The sequence below is a fragment of the Procambarus clarkii genome, chromosome 65 (assembly GCF_040958095.1).
Source record: "Procambarus clarkii isolate CNS0578487 chromosome 65, FALCON_Pclarkii_2.0, whole genome shotgun sequence".
NCBI classification, from domain to species: domain Eukaryota; kingdom Metazoa; phylum Arthropoda; class Malacostraca; order Decapoda; family Cambaridae; genus Procambarus; species Procambarus clarkii.
Window position 1 is genome coordinate 27,170,284 of NC_091214.1, and position 15,000 is coordinate 27,185,283.

Here is a 15,000-nt window from a genome sequence, read left to right on the forward strand (position 1 = left end):
TAGCCAACACTGTCCACAGACTTAGACCCATCGGTGAAGATGGAAACAGAGCGGGAGAAGAAAAGTGTTCAAGGAAAATTCATTTTAGAACTGTAGAAGGGGTTCTGTAGGGGGGGCTTTAGTGATGGGGGTTAAGGATGTACAAAACTGCGGACGGGGAATGGGGGAAAAGAAGAAACACGGGGAGAAATATTAGAAATATGAACTGAAAGAGAATCCCGTAAGCGAGATAATCAGAGAGAAAGGGGGAGGTGGTGAAAAGGAACAGGAACAGCAGGAGGGGCAAAAGTTAAAGCACGTCAGAGGCGAGAGGAACGATGCTGCAAGGACTGTGCAAGATAGCGAAGACAGTAGTGATCATGGCGCTCCTGGAGAGACAGGAAGCCAGTGTCAACATACCAGCTGAGGACGGGAGTCGAACGAAAGGCACCAAAGCTGAGACGCAACCCAGTATGGTGCAAAGCATCAAGACGGCGAAGAGTAGGAGAAGCAGACGAGTAAGCAGGGCAACCATAATCGAGCTTAGACAGGACGAGAGAGGAATGTAAAGAGTAGAGTGCGCCTATCCGCTTCCCAAGAAGTATTGGACAATACCCAAAGGAGAGTATCTTGAGGTTATCTTGAGTTGATTTCGGGGCTTTAGTGTCCCCGCGGCCCGGTCCTTGACCAGGCCTCCACCCCCAGGAAGCAGCCCGTGACAGCTGACTAACTCCCAGGTACCTATTTACTGCTAGGTAACAGGGGCATTCAGGGTGAAAGAAACTTTGCCCATTTGTTTCTGCCTCGTGCGGGAATCGAACCCGCGCCACAGAATTACGAGTCCTGCGCGCTATCCACCAGGCTACGAGGCCCTATATGAGTAAGGGCCTCAGAGCAATCAACACGGAGTTAGAGATATGGGAAGACCAAGACAAACGAGTGTCAAAAATCAACCCCAAAAGCTTAGCGGAATCCTTGTACACAATGGGGTACATACCATAAAGCGACAAAGAAGAACGAGAAACGACACACTTCCGAGTAAAAGTCATAGCACAAGTCTTAGACGTAGAGAACCTGAAGCCATGATCGGTGGCTCAAGACGACACGGCATCAATCGCAAGTTGAAGCTGGCGTTGAAGGAGAGGCAAATCATCACCCTGACAGCAAAGGGTAAGATCATTGACAGAGAGTGGAGAAGACGCCTGAAGGAAGAGAGGAAAGAAGACCATTGAGGGCAACCAGAAAAAGAGGGGATGTTCCCAGAGACCCTGGTTTGCGAACACTCGCAAACAACGAGTGTCCTCCGAACACTCGGAGGACAATGGCATCGAGCCAGTTCTCAGGGGCTGATGACGACTCCAAGATCCGATTATACAGACTCAGTAAATACCGAGATGTGCATGGAGGGAGATGGCAAAGCATCTCAGTGAATGCCATCGCAGCCCGCCGCCATAGAACCACAGAGGTTCAGGACAGACCGAAGTTCAGAGAGAAAGAAGGGATCGTTATAGGGAAGATGAAAACAGAAATCCAAAGGACAAGATTCAAGGACAGGTTTACGAAGAAGGAAAAAATGAGGAAGATGAAAACCAGAGCTAACACAAGAGAAGTGGGAACCCAGTTTGGTAGCGACCTGCAACGGGTGCGCCACAAGAGTACCAAGGAGTTGAAGGACCAGTGAGACATCAGGAACGAACTTGCCCGCTATCTTGCGGATACGCATCCAGATCTGTGGTAGAGGAGTTTCAGACGTAATGGTGGAGACATAAGATGCCCATCATTCACGTTTAGCTGTACGGGCCACTGCACTCGCTTTCTGAAACAGAAGAAAAGAATCGGCCATCTGCCGGCGGCGGTGCGTCTTCCAGGCTGCACGCTTAGAGTGGACAGCCCAAGCACAGTCTGTATTCCACCAGAGAACTCACTTCCGTGGGCTCCGAGAGGAAGAGCAGAGGGCAGCTTCAAAGATGGTGTCATGAAAAAGGAGGACAGAGCGAGGGAGAGGAGAAGGGAGAGGATGAAGGGAGAGGTCAGAGAGAGCAGCACCGTGGGTAAATAGGTTCCAGTCTGCCTTAGCAAACTGCCACCTAGGGAAGGAGAGGGAAGGGTGAAAAGAGAAAAAGGTAACAAGGATGGGGAAAAGATCACTGCCATGGAGGTCATCAAGAACCTGCCACGTGAAATCTAAGTAAAGTGAAGACGAGCAAAGATCAAGACAGGAAAAGGTGCGAGTCTGGGAGTCCAAATGCGTGGGCTTACCAGAATTCAGAAGAGACGGAAGAAGAGAGGATGAACGGCTCAAGAAGGCGACCTCGGGTGTTCGTCAGAACATCACCCCAAAGGGAATGTCGACAATTGAAATCACCCAGCAAGAGCACAGGCTCCGGCAAGGAATCAAGTAGGTGTTTCAGATCGGGAAGAGAAAGCGGGACACTCGGGGGGAGATGATTGGAACAAACCATGTACCATTTTCTCTCAAAGATTCGAGCAGCAGAACAATGGAGAGGCGAACGAAAAAGTAAGGGAACAAATGGAACATTCGAGCAAATCAAGAGAGCAGAAGAGTTAGGAGCCCCAGCAACAGCTGGGGAGGGGGTGAGAGAGAAAGGAATAGCCACGAAAGCGACCAGGACGAGCACCAAGCATCGGCTCCTGGAGACAGACACAAAGGGGCGAAAACCGCGAAATCAGAAGTAGGAGTTCAAGGAAATTGGCGTAATAACCTCGAACGTTCCATTGAAGAATAGACATCAACGAGAAGAGAAAGGACAACAACAGAGAACAAGGAAGAAACAAAGGCGAAAAGGTAACACAGCACATTAAAGAAGTGCAGGATCAGGGTCAGGGAAGTCAGGGTTAGGGGACATGGGTAAACTGAGTAAAGAAGGAGGAAAGGTAGCTAGAGGACCAACCATTGGCGGATGAGTAGGGTCCAGAGGAGGAAGAGGGGGGGATAACCGAGGGTCAAGAACAGCAGCAGGAGGGGCAGAAACCAGGGGATGCACCTCAGCAATGGCACCAACCGAGAGGGAAGCGGGGCCAGAGACACCTCCATAGCAGGAACAGGGGGCATAACCACCGAAACGGGAGGGTACGGAGCGTGAGAGTCAGAAGTAGGGGGCGAGGAAGAAAGCGAAGCCTATTTACCCACTTCGGAGGAGGAAGGAGAGGAGCCAGTATTATTCTTCTGACTCAAAGAGACAGTTGTTCCAGCAACAAAGGACAGGGAGAGAGAGTTCCAGAGCAGCGGAGAGCACCATGACGAAACCTCCAGCACTTATTACTGAGCCGAGAAGAGGGAATGTCCTCCTGGACGGAGTACCTGGCACCTTCAAGAATGACAGAGGGCGGAAGGGTCCTACCATCAAAGGTAATCTTCACAACCCGAAGGTGTTGACGGCGTTGACCACAAGGGGAACAAGTAAACGAGTCTATCAGGAGGACAGAATGGCCCTGGGCATCGAGGATATGCCAAATATCTTCATAGCAGTCCTGGTGATTCTGAACACCGGTAGCAACATGGGGTGAGAGGAGAATAATGCCAACACTGGCATTCAACATAGCGTTCATGGAGGCCCGAACAGGGGTCTTGCCAAGGCCGGACAAGGCGGCCAAGTAGGAGGATGCATCCTGAGAAGGAGTAACAATGATAAGTGAACCGAGACAGGTGGAGTGGAAAGTAACAAAGGCATCTACGGAAACAACAAGGTGTCTATGGAGGGAGAAATCGTCAGGAGGCACAGAATCAAGAGGGAGGAGATAAAAGTATTTGGCCCATGAAGCGGGACCAAACAAGGCTCGATACGCATCAGTACGGGAAGGAATCGAGCGATTGGAGCCATGTCGGGGACAGCGTTGAGAACCCCCAGAGAGAGAGGGGTTAAAAGGCACAGTAGTCACAATGAGAGAATGAGCCGTGCCAGGGGACGAAGTGGTCATCCCTGGGGGCTTGTGGCTCGACCCAACCACAGAGGAGGGAGGGGAGCCGAGGGGAGTAGTCAGGAGGGTCAAAGGAGAAGCAAGGTCGGGGCCCAACGCAGCAGGGGGCTACAGAGCCCGGTCTTCCAATACAGTCTGACTCTGGGGGCTTGGTCGCCCACCCCACGAGCCTGAGAGGGTACAAGAGAAACATTCGATGACATGAATACAAAAAGAAACACGTTCATTCACAAATGTGCCCCCATACCCACCATGGAGCCACAATTAGAGGCAAGAAACCCAACAAGAAGCTATCGCCGTTCATGCCGGGGCCCCCTAGAGGTGCGTCGTGAGTATACGCCCAACAAACGCCACCTTAAGAACCGTCAGTTCGTTGAGATCGGATTCAGTGACAAAAGGAGGATTGACAATAAAAGGTTCCCCTCACTTGATACGTTGGGTACTACAGTTCTACGGGTGCAAGAGTATGCATCATCAAACACCAGGGCGTCAAAACAAAAGAAGGCCAAAAGAATGATCAAAACAGCCAAACAGGAAATGACAACGAGAAAGGAGAAGAGGACGGAGAAAAACGAAACAAAAGTAATTAAGTAATTATCAAAAGAAGGCACCAAACCGGGAAGGCTATGTAGCACCATCAAATGCGCAAAATAATCAGAGGGCGCTAAATATCACCAAGGATGCCAATACGAGAACAAAACGCATAAGGCGAACGATATCAAAAGTATCCGAGTCACCAAGAATTCTATTGAGGGACAGGTGACCGTGAGGGGCGGTCGGAAAGCAAGACACACGCTCATCCTGGAAGTCAGGACATTCAAGAAGGACATGCACGACCGTAAGAGGGACAATGCAACTAGGACAGTAAGGAGCAGGGTGGCGCTCCATCAAGTGACCATGGGTTAAGCGAGTATGGTCAATACGCAACCTCACCAGAGCTGTTTCCCACCGCCGGTTACGGTGGAAGGAGGACGGCCACGAGGAAACACAACATTTAAGAGTACGTAGTTTGTTACCAGTAACAGACAACCAGGAAGCCTGCCAACGGGTAAGGACTGAGCAATGGATAACCGGGTAAAAAGTCGGAATACGGAATGCCTTTACGAGAGATGGGACAAGAGCGGACAGCTTCCATGGCGGCAGCATCCGCACGCTCATTTAAAGACACACCAATATGGCTGGGAACCCAACAAAACTCAACCGACTTAATTTACTGTGAACAAGAAACAGCCAATGCTGGATCTCAACAACTACTGGATGAACCGGATTAAAGGACCCGAGAGCCATGAGAGCACTACGAGAGACAACAACAACTACAAAGGAAGACTGACAACGAGAAAGCAGGAGACGAAGAGCATAGAGCATAAGATATAAAGAAGAGCATAAAGTTCCACTGTAAAGATACTAGTCTCCGGAGGTAAGCGACACATATAAGTGCGATCAGGAAAAACAACAGAGTAGCCAACAACGTCCGCCGACTTAGACCCATCGGTGAAGACAGAAACGGAGCGGGGAGTGAGAAGAAAAGTGCTCAAGGAAAAGGCGTTTTAGAACTGTAGGAGGGGTAAAAGCTTTAGTGATACGGGTCAAGGAAGTACAAAACCGCGGAAGAGGGACTCTCCATGGGGCAAAGAAGGAACAACACGAGGAGAAACATTAGAAATACGAATGGAAAGAGAATCCTGGAGGCAAGATAACTGGACAGAAAGAGGGAGGTGGTGAAGAGGAACAGGAACCGCAGGAGGGGTAAAAGTTAAAGCACGACAGAGGCGAGAGGGAGGATGTTGCAAGGACCGCGCAAGATAGCGAAGACAGTAGCGATCACGGCGGTCCTGGAGAGACAGGAAGCCAGTGTCAACATACAAGCTAAGGATGGGAGTCGAACGAAAGGCACCAGAACTGAGGCGCTACCCAGTATGGTGCAAAGCATCAAGACGGCGAAGAGTAGAAAGGAGAAGCAGACGAGTAAGCAGGGCATCCATAATCGAGCTTAGACAGGACGAGAGAGGAATGTAAAGCAAGGAGAGTGCGCCTATCTGCCCCCCAAGAAGTATTGGACAAGACCCGAAGGAGGGTAAGGGCCTTAGAGCACTCAACACGGAGGTAAGAGATATGGGGAGACCAAGACAAACGAGTGTCAAGGAATAACCCCAAAAGCTTTGCGGAATCTTTGTATTCAAGGGGATGACCATAAAGTGACAAAGAGGGACGAAGAACAACCCGTTTCCGCGTAAAAGTCATGGCACAAGTCATAGAAGTAGAGAACTTGAAGCCATGATCGGTGGCCCAAGACGACACGGCATCAATTGCAAGTTGAAGCTGGCGTTGAAGGAGAGGCGAATCATCACCCTGACAGCAAAGGGTAAGATCATCGACATAGAGAGCGGAGAAGACACCAGAAGGAAGAGAGGAAAGAAGACCATTGAGGGCAACCAGAAAAAGAGTAGTGCTCAGAACACTACCCTGGGGCACACCTTCGTATTGCTGAAAAGAGGCAGAGAGCGGTACCAAGGCGCACTCGAAAGGAACGACGGGAGAGGAAGCTGCGGAGAAAGAGAGGGAGATGACCACGAAGGCCAAAAGAATGAAATTGAGATAGAATATGATATCGCCAAGTGGTGTCGTAAGCCTTTTCCAGGTCAAAAAGGACGGCAACAACGGAGGTCCTCGCAGTAAAAAGCAGTACGAATATAGACCTCCAAGTTCACCAGGACATCTGTCGTGCTGCAGCACTTGCGGAAACCAAATTGAGAAGGGGAGAGGAGGTGATGGTGTTCCAGGAACCACATCAGACGAACGTTAACCATACGTTCAAAGAGTTTGCAGACACAACTTGTGAGAGCAATAGGGCGAAAGTCCTTAGGGGAAGTACCCAAAGACCCCGGTTTGCTTACAGGGAGGACAACGGCATCGAGCCAGTCCTCAGGGACTGACGACGACTCCCAGATCCGATTATACAGACTCGGTAAATACCGAGACGTGCACGGAGGGAGATGGCGAAGCATCTCATAATGAATACCATCGGAGCCCGCCGCCGTAGAAACCGCAGAGGGCCAGAGCAGAACGAAGTTCAGAGAAAGAGAAGGGATCATTATAGGGAAGTTGAAGACGAGTGCAGAAATCTAAAGGACGAGACTCAGGGACAGGTTTATGAAGAAGAAAAGATTGGGGAAGATGAAGACCAGAGCTAACAGAAGAAAAGTGGGAACCCAGTACGGAAGCGACCTGCAACAGGTCCGCCACAAGAGTATCATGGAGGTGAAGGACCGGTGAAAAATCGGGAACGAACTTACCCGCTATCTTGCAGATACGCTTCCAGATCTGGGCCAGAGGAGTTTCGGACGTAATTGTTGAGACATAAGATGCCCAACATTCACGTTTAGCCATACGGATGGCCCTACGGGCTACCGCACTCGCTTTCTGAAAGAAAAGAAAAAAGAATCGGTCGTCTGCCTACGGCGGTGCCTCTTCCAGGCTGCACGCTTACAGCGGACAGCCTGAGCACAGTCCTGCATTCCACCAGAGAATGCACTTCCGTGGACCCCGAGAGGAAGAGCGAGGAATAGAGCGGAGGGCAGCGTTGAAGACAGTGTCATGAAAAGGAGGAGAGCGCGAGAGAGAGGCAGAAGGGAGAGGTCAGAGAGAGCAGCACTGAGGGTAAATAGGGTCCAGTCCGCCTTAGCAAACTGCCACCTAGGGAAAGAGAGGGAAGGGCGAAAAGAGAAAAAGGAAACAAGGATGGGGAAATGATCACTTCCATGGAGGTCATCAAGAACCTGCCACGTGAAATCTAAGTAAAGAGAAGAAGAGCAGAGAGAAAGATCAAGACAAGAAAGGGTGCGAGTCCGAGAGTCCAAATGAGTGGGCTCACCAGAATTCAGAAGAGACAGGGAAGAAGAGAGGAGAAACAGCTCAAGAAGGCGACCCCGGGTATTCGTCAGAATGTCACCCCAAAGAGAATTATGACAATTGAAGTCACCCAGCAGGAGCACAGGCTCCGGCAAGGAGTCTAGGAGGTGTTTCAAATCAGGAAGAGAAAGCGGGACACTCGGGGGGAGATAAATGGAACAAACTGTGTACCATTTCCCCACAAAGATACGAGCAGCAGAACAATGTAGAGGCGAAGGAAAAAGTAAAGGAACAAAGGGAACATCAGCACGAATCAAAAGAGCAGAAGAATTAGAAGTCCCAGCAACGGCTGGGAGGGGGGGGGGAGAGAAAGGAATAGCCACGAAAACGACCAGGACGAGCACCAAGCATCGGCTCCTGGAGACAGACACAAAGGGGCAAAAACCGCGAAATCAGAAGTTGGAGTTTGAGGAAATTGGCATAATAACCTCGAACGTTCCATTGAAGAATGGACAACGACAAGAAGAGAAAGGACAAAAACAGAGAACAAGGAAGAAACAAAGGCGAAAGAGCAACAGAGCACGTTAAAGAATATCAAGGTCGGGATCAGGTCAGCAAAGTCAGGGTTAGGGGGCATGGGTAAACTGAGCAAACACGGAGGGAAGGAAACGGGAGAACAGATCAGAGGTGGGCGGGCGGGGTCCGGAGGAGGAAGTGGAGGAGACAACGGAGAGGAGCAGTAAAGGACAGCAGCAGGAAGAGGGGGGTAGAAAGAGGGGAGCGTACCTCAGCAAGGGCAGCAACCGAGAGGGAAGTGGGGGCTAAAGAAACCTCCATAGCAGGAACAGGGGGCGCAACCACCGAAATGGGAGGGGAAGGAGCGAGAGAGGCAGAAGTAGGGGCCGAGGAAGAAAGTGAAACCTTCTTACCCGCCGGGAAGGAGGAAGGAGAGGAGCCAGGTTTACGCTTCTGACTTAAAAGAGACAGGTGTTCCAGCAACCACGTACTGGGCAACGGATTCTAGCGTCTCAACAGGAGAAGCTGAACGAGAGCACACATGACGGCCTTTTGGAGAGCGATGGACATCAGCCCGCACCGACAGGCGGCGGGGAAAGTCAAGAGACGGAGGGGAAGGATGGGAAGGAGGAACGGAGGGAGACGAGGAAGAAGACACAGGAGACACGACAGACCGGGTAGAAAGAAGGGGAACCCCCAGACAGAGGACCAGGAGGTGGATCCTTCGGGAGAGAACCCAGAGGAACAGAGGAGGGGCCATTGGGCGTATCAGGGTCCAAGGGCCGGAAAACGGTTGTGAGTCTGAGGAAGGCGGGAAGGATGAGGAGAGGAAGAGCGCAACACACGAGCATAAGAGATATTAGCATAAGGCGGGAGCCGGCGAACCTGGCGTCTCGCCTCAGGAAAAGATAAACGCTCCCGGTGCTTCAAGTTGAGGACGGCTGCCTCAAGCTTGTAATGGACACACGCACGGGAGAAGTAGGATGGGCCTCACCGCAGTTGAGGCAACGAGCCTGGGGAGAAGTGCACTCCGACTTAGAGTGACCTTCGCCACCACACAAAAGACAGAGAGAGAGAGAGTCCCGGAGCAGCGGAGGGCACCATGCCCAAACCTCCAGCACATGTTACAGAGCCGAGGAGAAGGAATGTACTCCTGGACAGAGCACCTGGCACCAGCAAGAATGACAGAGGGTGGAAGGGTCCTACCATCAAAGGTAATCTTCACAACCCGGACGGGTTGACGGCGACTACCACGAGGGGGACGAGTAAACGTGTCCACCTGGAGAATAGAATGGCCCTGGGCAGCAAGGATATGTCGAATATCGTCGTGGCAGTCGCGCAGGACCCGAACACCGGTCGCAACATGGGGCGGGAGCAGAATAGTGCCAACACTGGCATTCAACTGAGCGTTCTTCGAGACCCAAACAGGGGTCTCGCCAAGGCAGGATAAGGCAGCCAAGCGGGAAGCAGCATCCTGAGAAGGAGCAGCAACGACACGTGTACCGAGACAAGTGGGGTTGAAAGTAATGGAGGCATCCACGGAATCAACGAGATGTCGATGGAGGGAGAAATCGTCAGGAGGCGCAGAATCAAGAGGGAGGAGATCAAAATATTTGGCCCACGAAGCGGGAACCAAACAAGGCTTGATAGGTAGCAGAACTGGAAGGAATCAAGCGAGGGCGGCCCATGACGAGGACGGCGGTGAGAACCCCCAGAGAGAGAGGGGTTAAAAGGCGCAGTAGTTACAACTAGAGAAGGAGCCGCGCCAGGGGACGAGGTAGTCACCACTGGGGGCTTGGGGCTCGACCCAACCACAGAGGAGGGAGGGGAGCCAGGGGAAGGGAGTCAGAGAGGCCAAAGGAGGAGCAAGGTCGGGGGCCCAATGCAGCGGAGGCTACAGAGCCCGGTCTTCCAACACGGACTGACTCGGGGGCTTGGTCGCCCACCCCACGAGCCTGAGAAGGTAAATCAGAAACAGCCGAAACAGGGGTCATCATCATTACGAAAAGAAAAATTTATTCACGAATGTGCCCCCACACCCACCATGGAGTCACAATTAGAGGCAGGACACCCAACAGGAAGCTATCGCCGATCATGCCGAGGGCCTCCTAGGGGTGTGTCGTGAGTATACGCCCCACAAACGCCACCTTAAGAACCAACAGTCCGTCGAGATCGGGTTCAGTGACGAAAGGGGAATTGACAATAAAAGGTTCCCCTCGCTCTCGACGTCGGGTACTACAGTTCTACGGGTGCAAGAGTATGCCTCCTCAAGCACCCGGGCGTCAAAATAGAAGAAGTCCAAGGGAAGAACCAGAACAAGCAATAGGTCGGCAGGAAACGGCAAGCAGATAGGAGAAGAGGGGGAGAAAAACGAAACAAAAGGAAAAGGTGCCAAGCAGAATTGGAGAGGACGGCAGCAGGAGCACAAGGCTAGAAAAGGACAGAGGACTGTCTTAAGGAGCATCACACTCCAGCAGCCGCCCCACCAAGCCCCCACACGGCAACAACGAGCTGAGCGGGGAGGGGGAAACGAAACAAAAGGAAAAGGAAAAGGCATCCAGCAAAATTTGAGAGGACAGCAGGAGAAGCACAAGGCTACAAAAGGACTAGAGACCGCCCCAAGGAACATCACACTCCGGCAGCCGCCCTCCAAGCCCCCTCACGGCAGCAACGAGCTGGACAGGGAGGGGAACATGAAGCACAATTTTGCTCTCATCTAGAGTATGCACGCTGTTGCAACCTCGGACCCAAGATTGCACTCTGGTAAATGATCCAGGATCGTATTGCATTTTACATATATAATTAGGACCCTTTCAGTCTCTTAAGTATTTTAGTGATAGGCCATGAATGTGTTGGATTATGTGTGGGATTAGTGTTTCATTAAATTATAGAACTTTAAGATAGGTTTGGGTTACAGAACAGTGAAATCTCTGGTGGTTTAAATATATGAGAACTGTCCCTCATTATGCAAATGGTGGGCGATCGCTTCCTTGCCCGACGTAAGGGCACCTTGATGCTTACAGAGTTTTAAGTACACTGTGATAATAATCTGTTAGTGTATTGTAAAGCTGGGATGTAATATACTTAAAACTGCATAGTAAGTAATTATCAAAACAAGGCACCAAGCCGGGAAGGCTATGTATCACCATGAAAACTGCAGAATAATCAGAGGGCGCTAAATATCACCAAGGATGCCAATTTGAGAACAGAAACGCATAAGGCATTGCCCCAAGAATTCTAACGAGGGACAAGGGACCACGAGGGGACGGTCGGAAAGCAAGACACACGCTCGTCCTGGAAGTAAGGATATTCAACAAAAATATGCACGAATGTAAGAGGAACAAAAGTTTGGACAATAAGGAGCAGGGCGGCGCTCCGTTAAGTGACCGTGAGTTAAGCGTGTATGGCCAATACCCAACCTCGCCAGAGCCGTTTCCCACTGCCAGTTAGTTTAAGGTGGTAGGAGGAAGGCCATGGGGACACACTACTCTTAAGAGTACGCAGTTTGTTACCAGTAACAGAAGACCAACAAGCCTGCCAACGGGTAAGGATGGACGAATGAATAACTAGGTAAAAGTGAGAATAAGAATACCTTTACAGGAGATGGTACTAGAGCGGACAGCTTCCCTAGAGGCAGCATCCGCATGCTCATTTAAAGAGACACTAACATGGCTGGGAACCCAGCTAAACTCCACTGTCTTAAATCTACTGGAGATTAGAATTTTTTTTGAATCTCAACTACTACCAGATGGACCAGATTAAAGGACTCCAGAGCCATGAAGGCACTTCAAGAGTCATCTAAACTCACAAAGGAGGATTGACAACGAGAAAGCAGTAGACAAAGAGCATAGAGAATAGCATAAAGTTCCGCCGTGAAGATGCTAGTCTCCGGAGGCAGGCGACACATAAGTGCGGTCAGGAAAAACAACAGAGTAAGAAAGTGTTCAAAGAAAAGGCGTTTCGGAAGTGTAGGAGGGATAAAAGCTTTAGTCACGTGGGTCAGAGTTTTACAAAATTTAGGAAGGGGGGGGGGGGACCCTGCACGGGGGCAAGGGCGGAACATTATGAGGAGAAATATTGGTAACACTAACCGAAAGAGAATTTTGTAGGCGAAACAAAAACCGGACAGAAAGAGGGAGGTGGTGAGGGGAACAGGAACCGCAGGAGGAGGTAAAAGTCAAAGCACGACGAAAGCGAGGCGAAAGCGAGGATGTTGTAAGGACCACGCAAGATAGCGAATACAGTAGCGATCTCCCCCCCCCCCCAGCTTTTTCTGGGAGGGGGGGGGGGAGGAATAATCACAAAAGTGACCAGGACGAGCACCAAGCATCACCTCCCGGAGGACAAAAAAGTGGTGAAACTGTGTAATCAGAAGTTTGAGTTCGTGGAACTTGGCATAAAAATCCACGAATATTCCATTGAAGAACAGACATAGTCAAAAAAAAAGAAAGGACAGCAACAGAGAACAATGAAGAGGCAAATAAGAACACAACATATTAAAGATGATCCTGATCAGGATCAGTGAAATCAGGGTTATGGTAACCCTGTTCTCCAAACAAAGACCCAAAAGTGATTCCATGCACCCGCTAAACCCCTTGTTTATGAATGAAAAACGGTTTACACACTATTCGTTAGAACACTTCCGGAACAAGTGCTTCACTGACGAATTTTGTTCAAACCACGACGCTACAAATGCTTCATCCTAGTACTACAATTACAAATTGTCGCCAACAGAACATAAACACCTAACCTAACCTATGCCTATATATGCACAATATGCTAATATATTATTATAATAATTTAAATTTTAAAAAATTCCCGTTTGAACAGCATGTTAACATTTATAAATGCGTTTGTGGGGTCGACCGCTGGATGTAATGGACTTGAGTTGAGGATGGGTTGGTTAAGGCGCATGCGTAAATTTAGTAAAGACGATGGAGTTAAAGGAGCGGGAGGACAGACCAGAGGCAGACGGACAGGGTCTAGAATAGAAGAAGACCATGGAGAGGGTGGGTCACGGACAGCAAGGGGAAGGGGGGGGGCATAAACAGGGGAGTGCACCTCAGCAGGGGCAGCAGCCGAGAAAGAAACGGGGGGGGGGGGGGGGATTGTTAAAGGAACCGGCCTCCATAGCTGGGACAGGGGGGCCCAACCACCGAAGTGGGAAGGGACACAGTGATAGAGTCGGGGGGGGGGGGGCGAGGAAGAAAGCGATGCCTTCTTACCCGCCGAGGAGGAGGAAGAAGAGGAGCCAGGCTCAAGTTTCTGAAGGAGGGGGGGGGGGGTAGTCAGGCGGGTTAAAGGAATAGCTTAGTCTGGGCCCAATGTAGCGGGGGCTACAGAGCCCGGTCTCCCAACACAGTCCGTCTTAGGGGCTTGGTCGCCCACCCCACGAACCTCAGAAATAATAAGAGGGTCAATATTCATCGGCATAGAAACGAGGAGGTAATACTGTCACCCACGAATAAGTCCCCACACCCACCATGACGCCACACTTAGAGGACACCCAACATGAGACAGGCTGAGCCCCCCCCCCCCCCCAGGGGTTCATCGTGAGTATACGCCCGGCAATCGCCACCTTAAGAACCGTTAGTCCGTCGAGATCGGGTTCACCAACGAATGGAGGATTGAAAATGAAAGCGTCCCCACGCTCGCGACGTTGGGTACTACAGTTCTACGGGTGAGAGTGTGCACCTCTCCGAACATCCGGGCGTCAAAACAGAATTTATTGAAAGAATAATCAAGACTGGCAAAAGGTCGGCGAGAAATGACAACCAGAAAGGAAAAGGGGGGGGGGGGGGAGAAAAAGGAAACATAAGGAAAAGGAAAAGACATCCAGCACAATTAGTGAAGACGGCAGCAGGAACACAAGGCCACAGAAGGACAGAGGACTGAGCCATGGAGCATCACCCCCCGGCAGCCACCCACCAAGGCCCCCCTCACCGCGACAACGGGCTGGAAAATGATGGGTTAGAACTGCATAGCGCCAATTTAATATTGTATTAGAGATTCAAGTTGGTTACTGTATGAGGAGATGATCAAGCAGGTCGCAAGGTACATGGGAGGCCGCTCTCTTGTGCTGTGATCGCGGGCTGGTGTGGACGCTCGCTGTCCTTCATCTTGCCTCTTTATTGTTTACTAAAACAGATAAGTAATATCGTTATTGTTCCGTGCCACTAGTTATTCTAAGCGTATTTTGTCTGTGCTCCCTAGACCAATACTTTGAGGTCCAGGTTATCTTGAGATGATTTCGGGGCTCTTTAGTGTCCCCGCGGCCCGGTCCTCGACCAGGCCTCCACCCCCAGGAAGCAGCCCGTGACAGCTGACTAACTCCCAGGTACCTATTTACTGCTAGGTAACAGGCGCATCAGGGTGAAAGAAACTCTGCCCAATGTTTCTCGTTGGCGCCCAGGATCGAACCCGGGACCACAGGATCACGCGTCCTGTGTTCTGTCCGCTCAGCCACCGGCTACCTTGTGCATGTGTGATGTTCCTTAAGGAAACATAGACTTTACCACCAGTTCCTGTAACTCTCATCTCCTGTCTGTGTGGAGTGTGACAGGTAACGTCTCCTGTCTGTGTGGAGTGTGACAGGAAACGTCTCCTGTCTGTGTAGAGTCACAGAGGTAACGTCTCCTGTCTGTGTGGAGTGTGACAAGTAACGTCTCCTGTCTGTGTGGAGTGTGACAGGTAACGTCTCCTGTCTGTGTGGAGTGT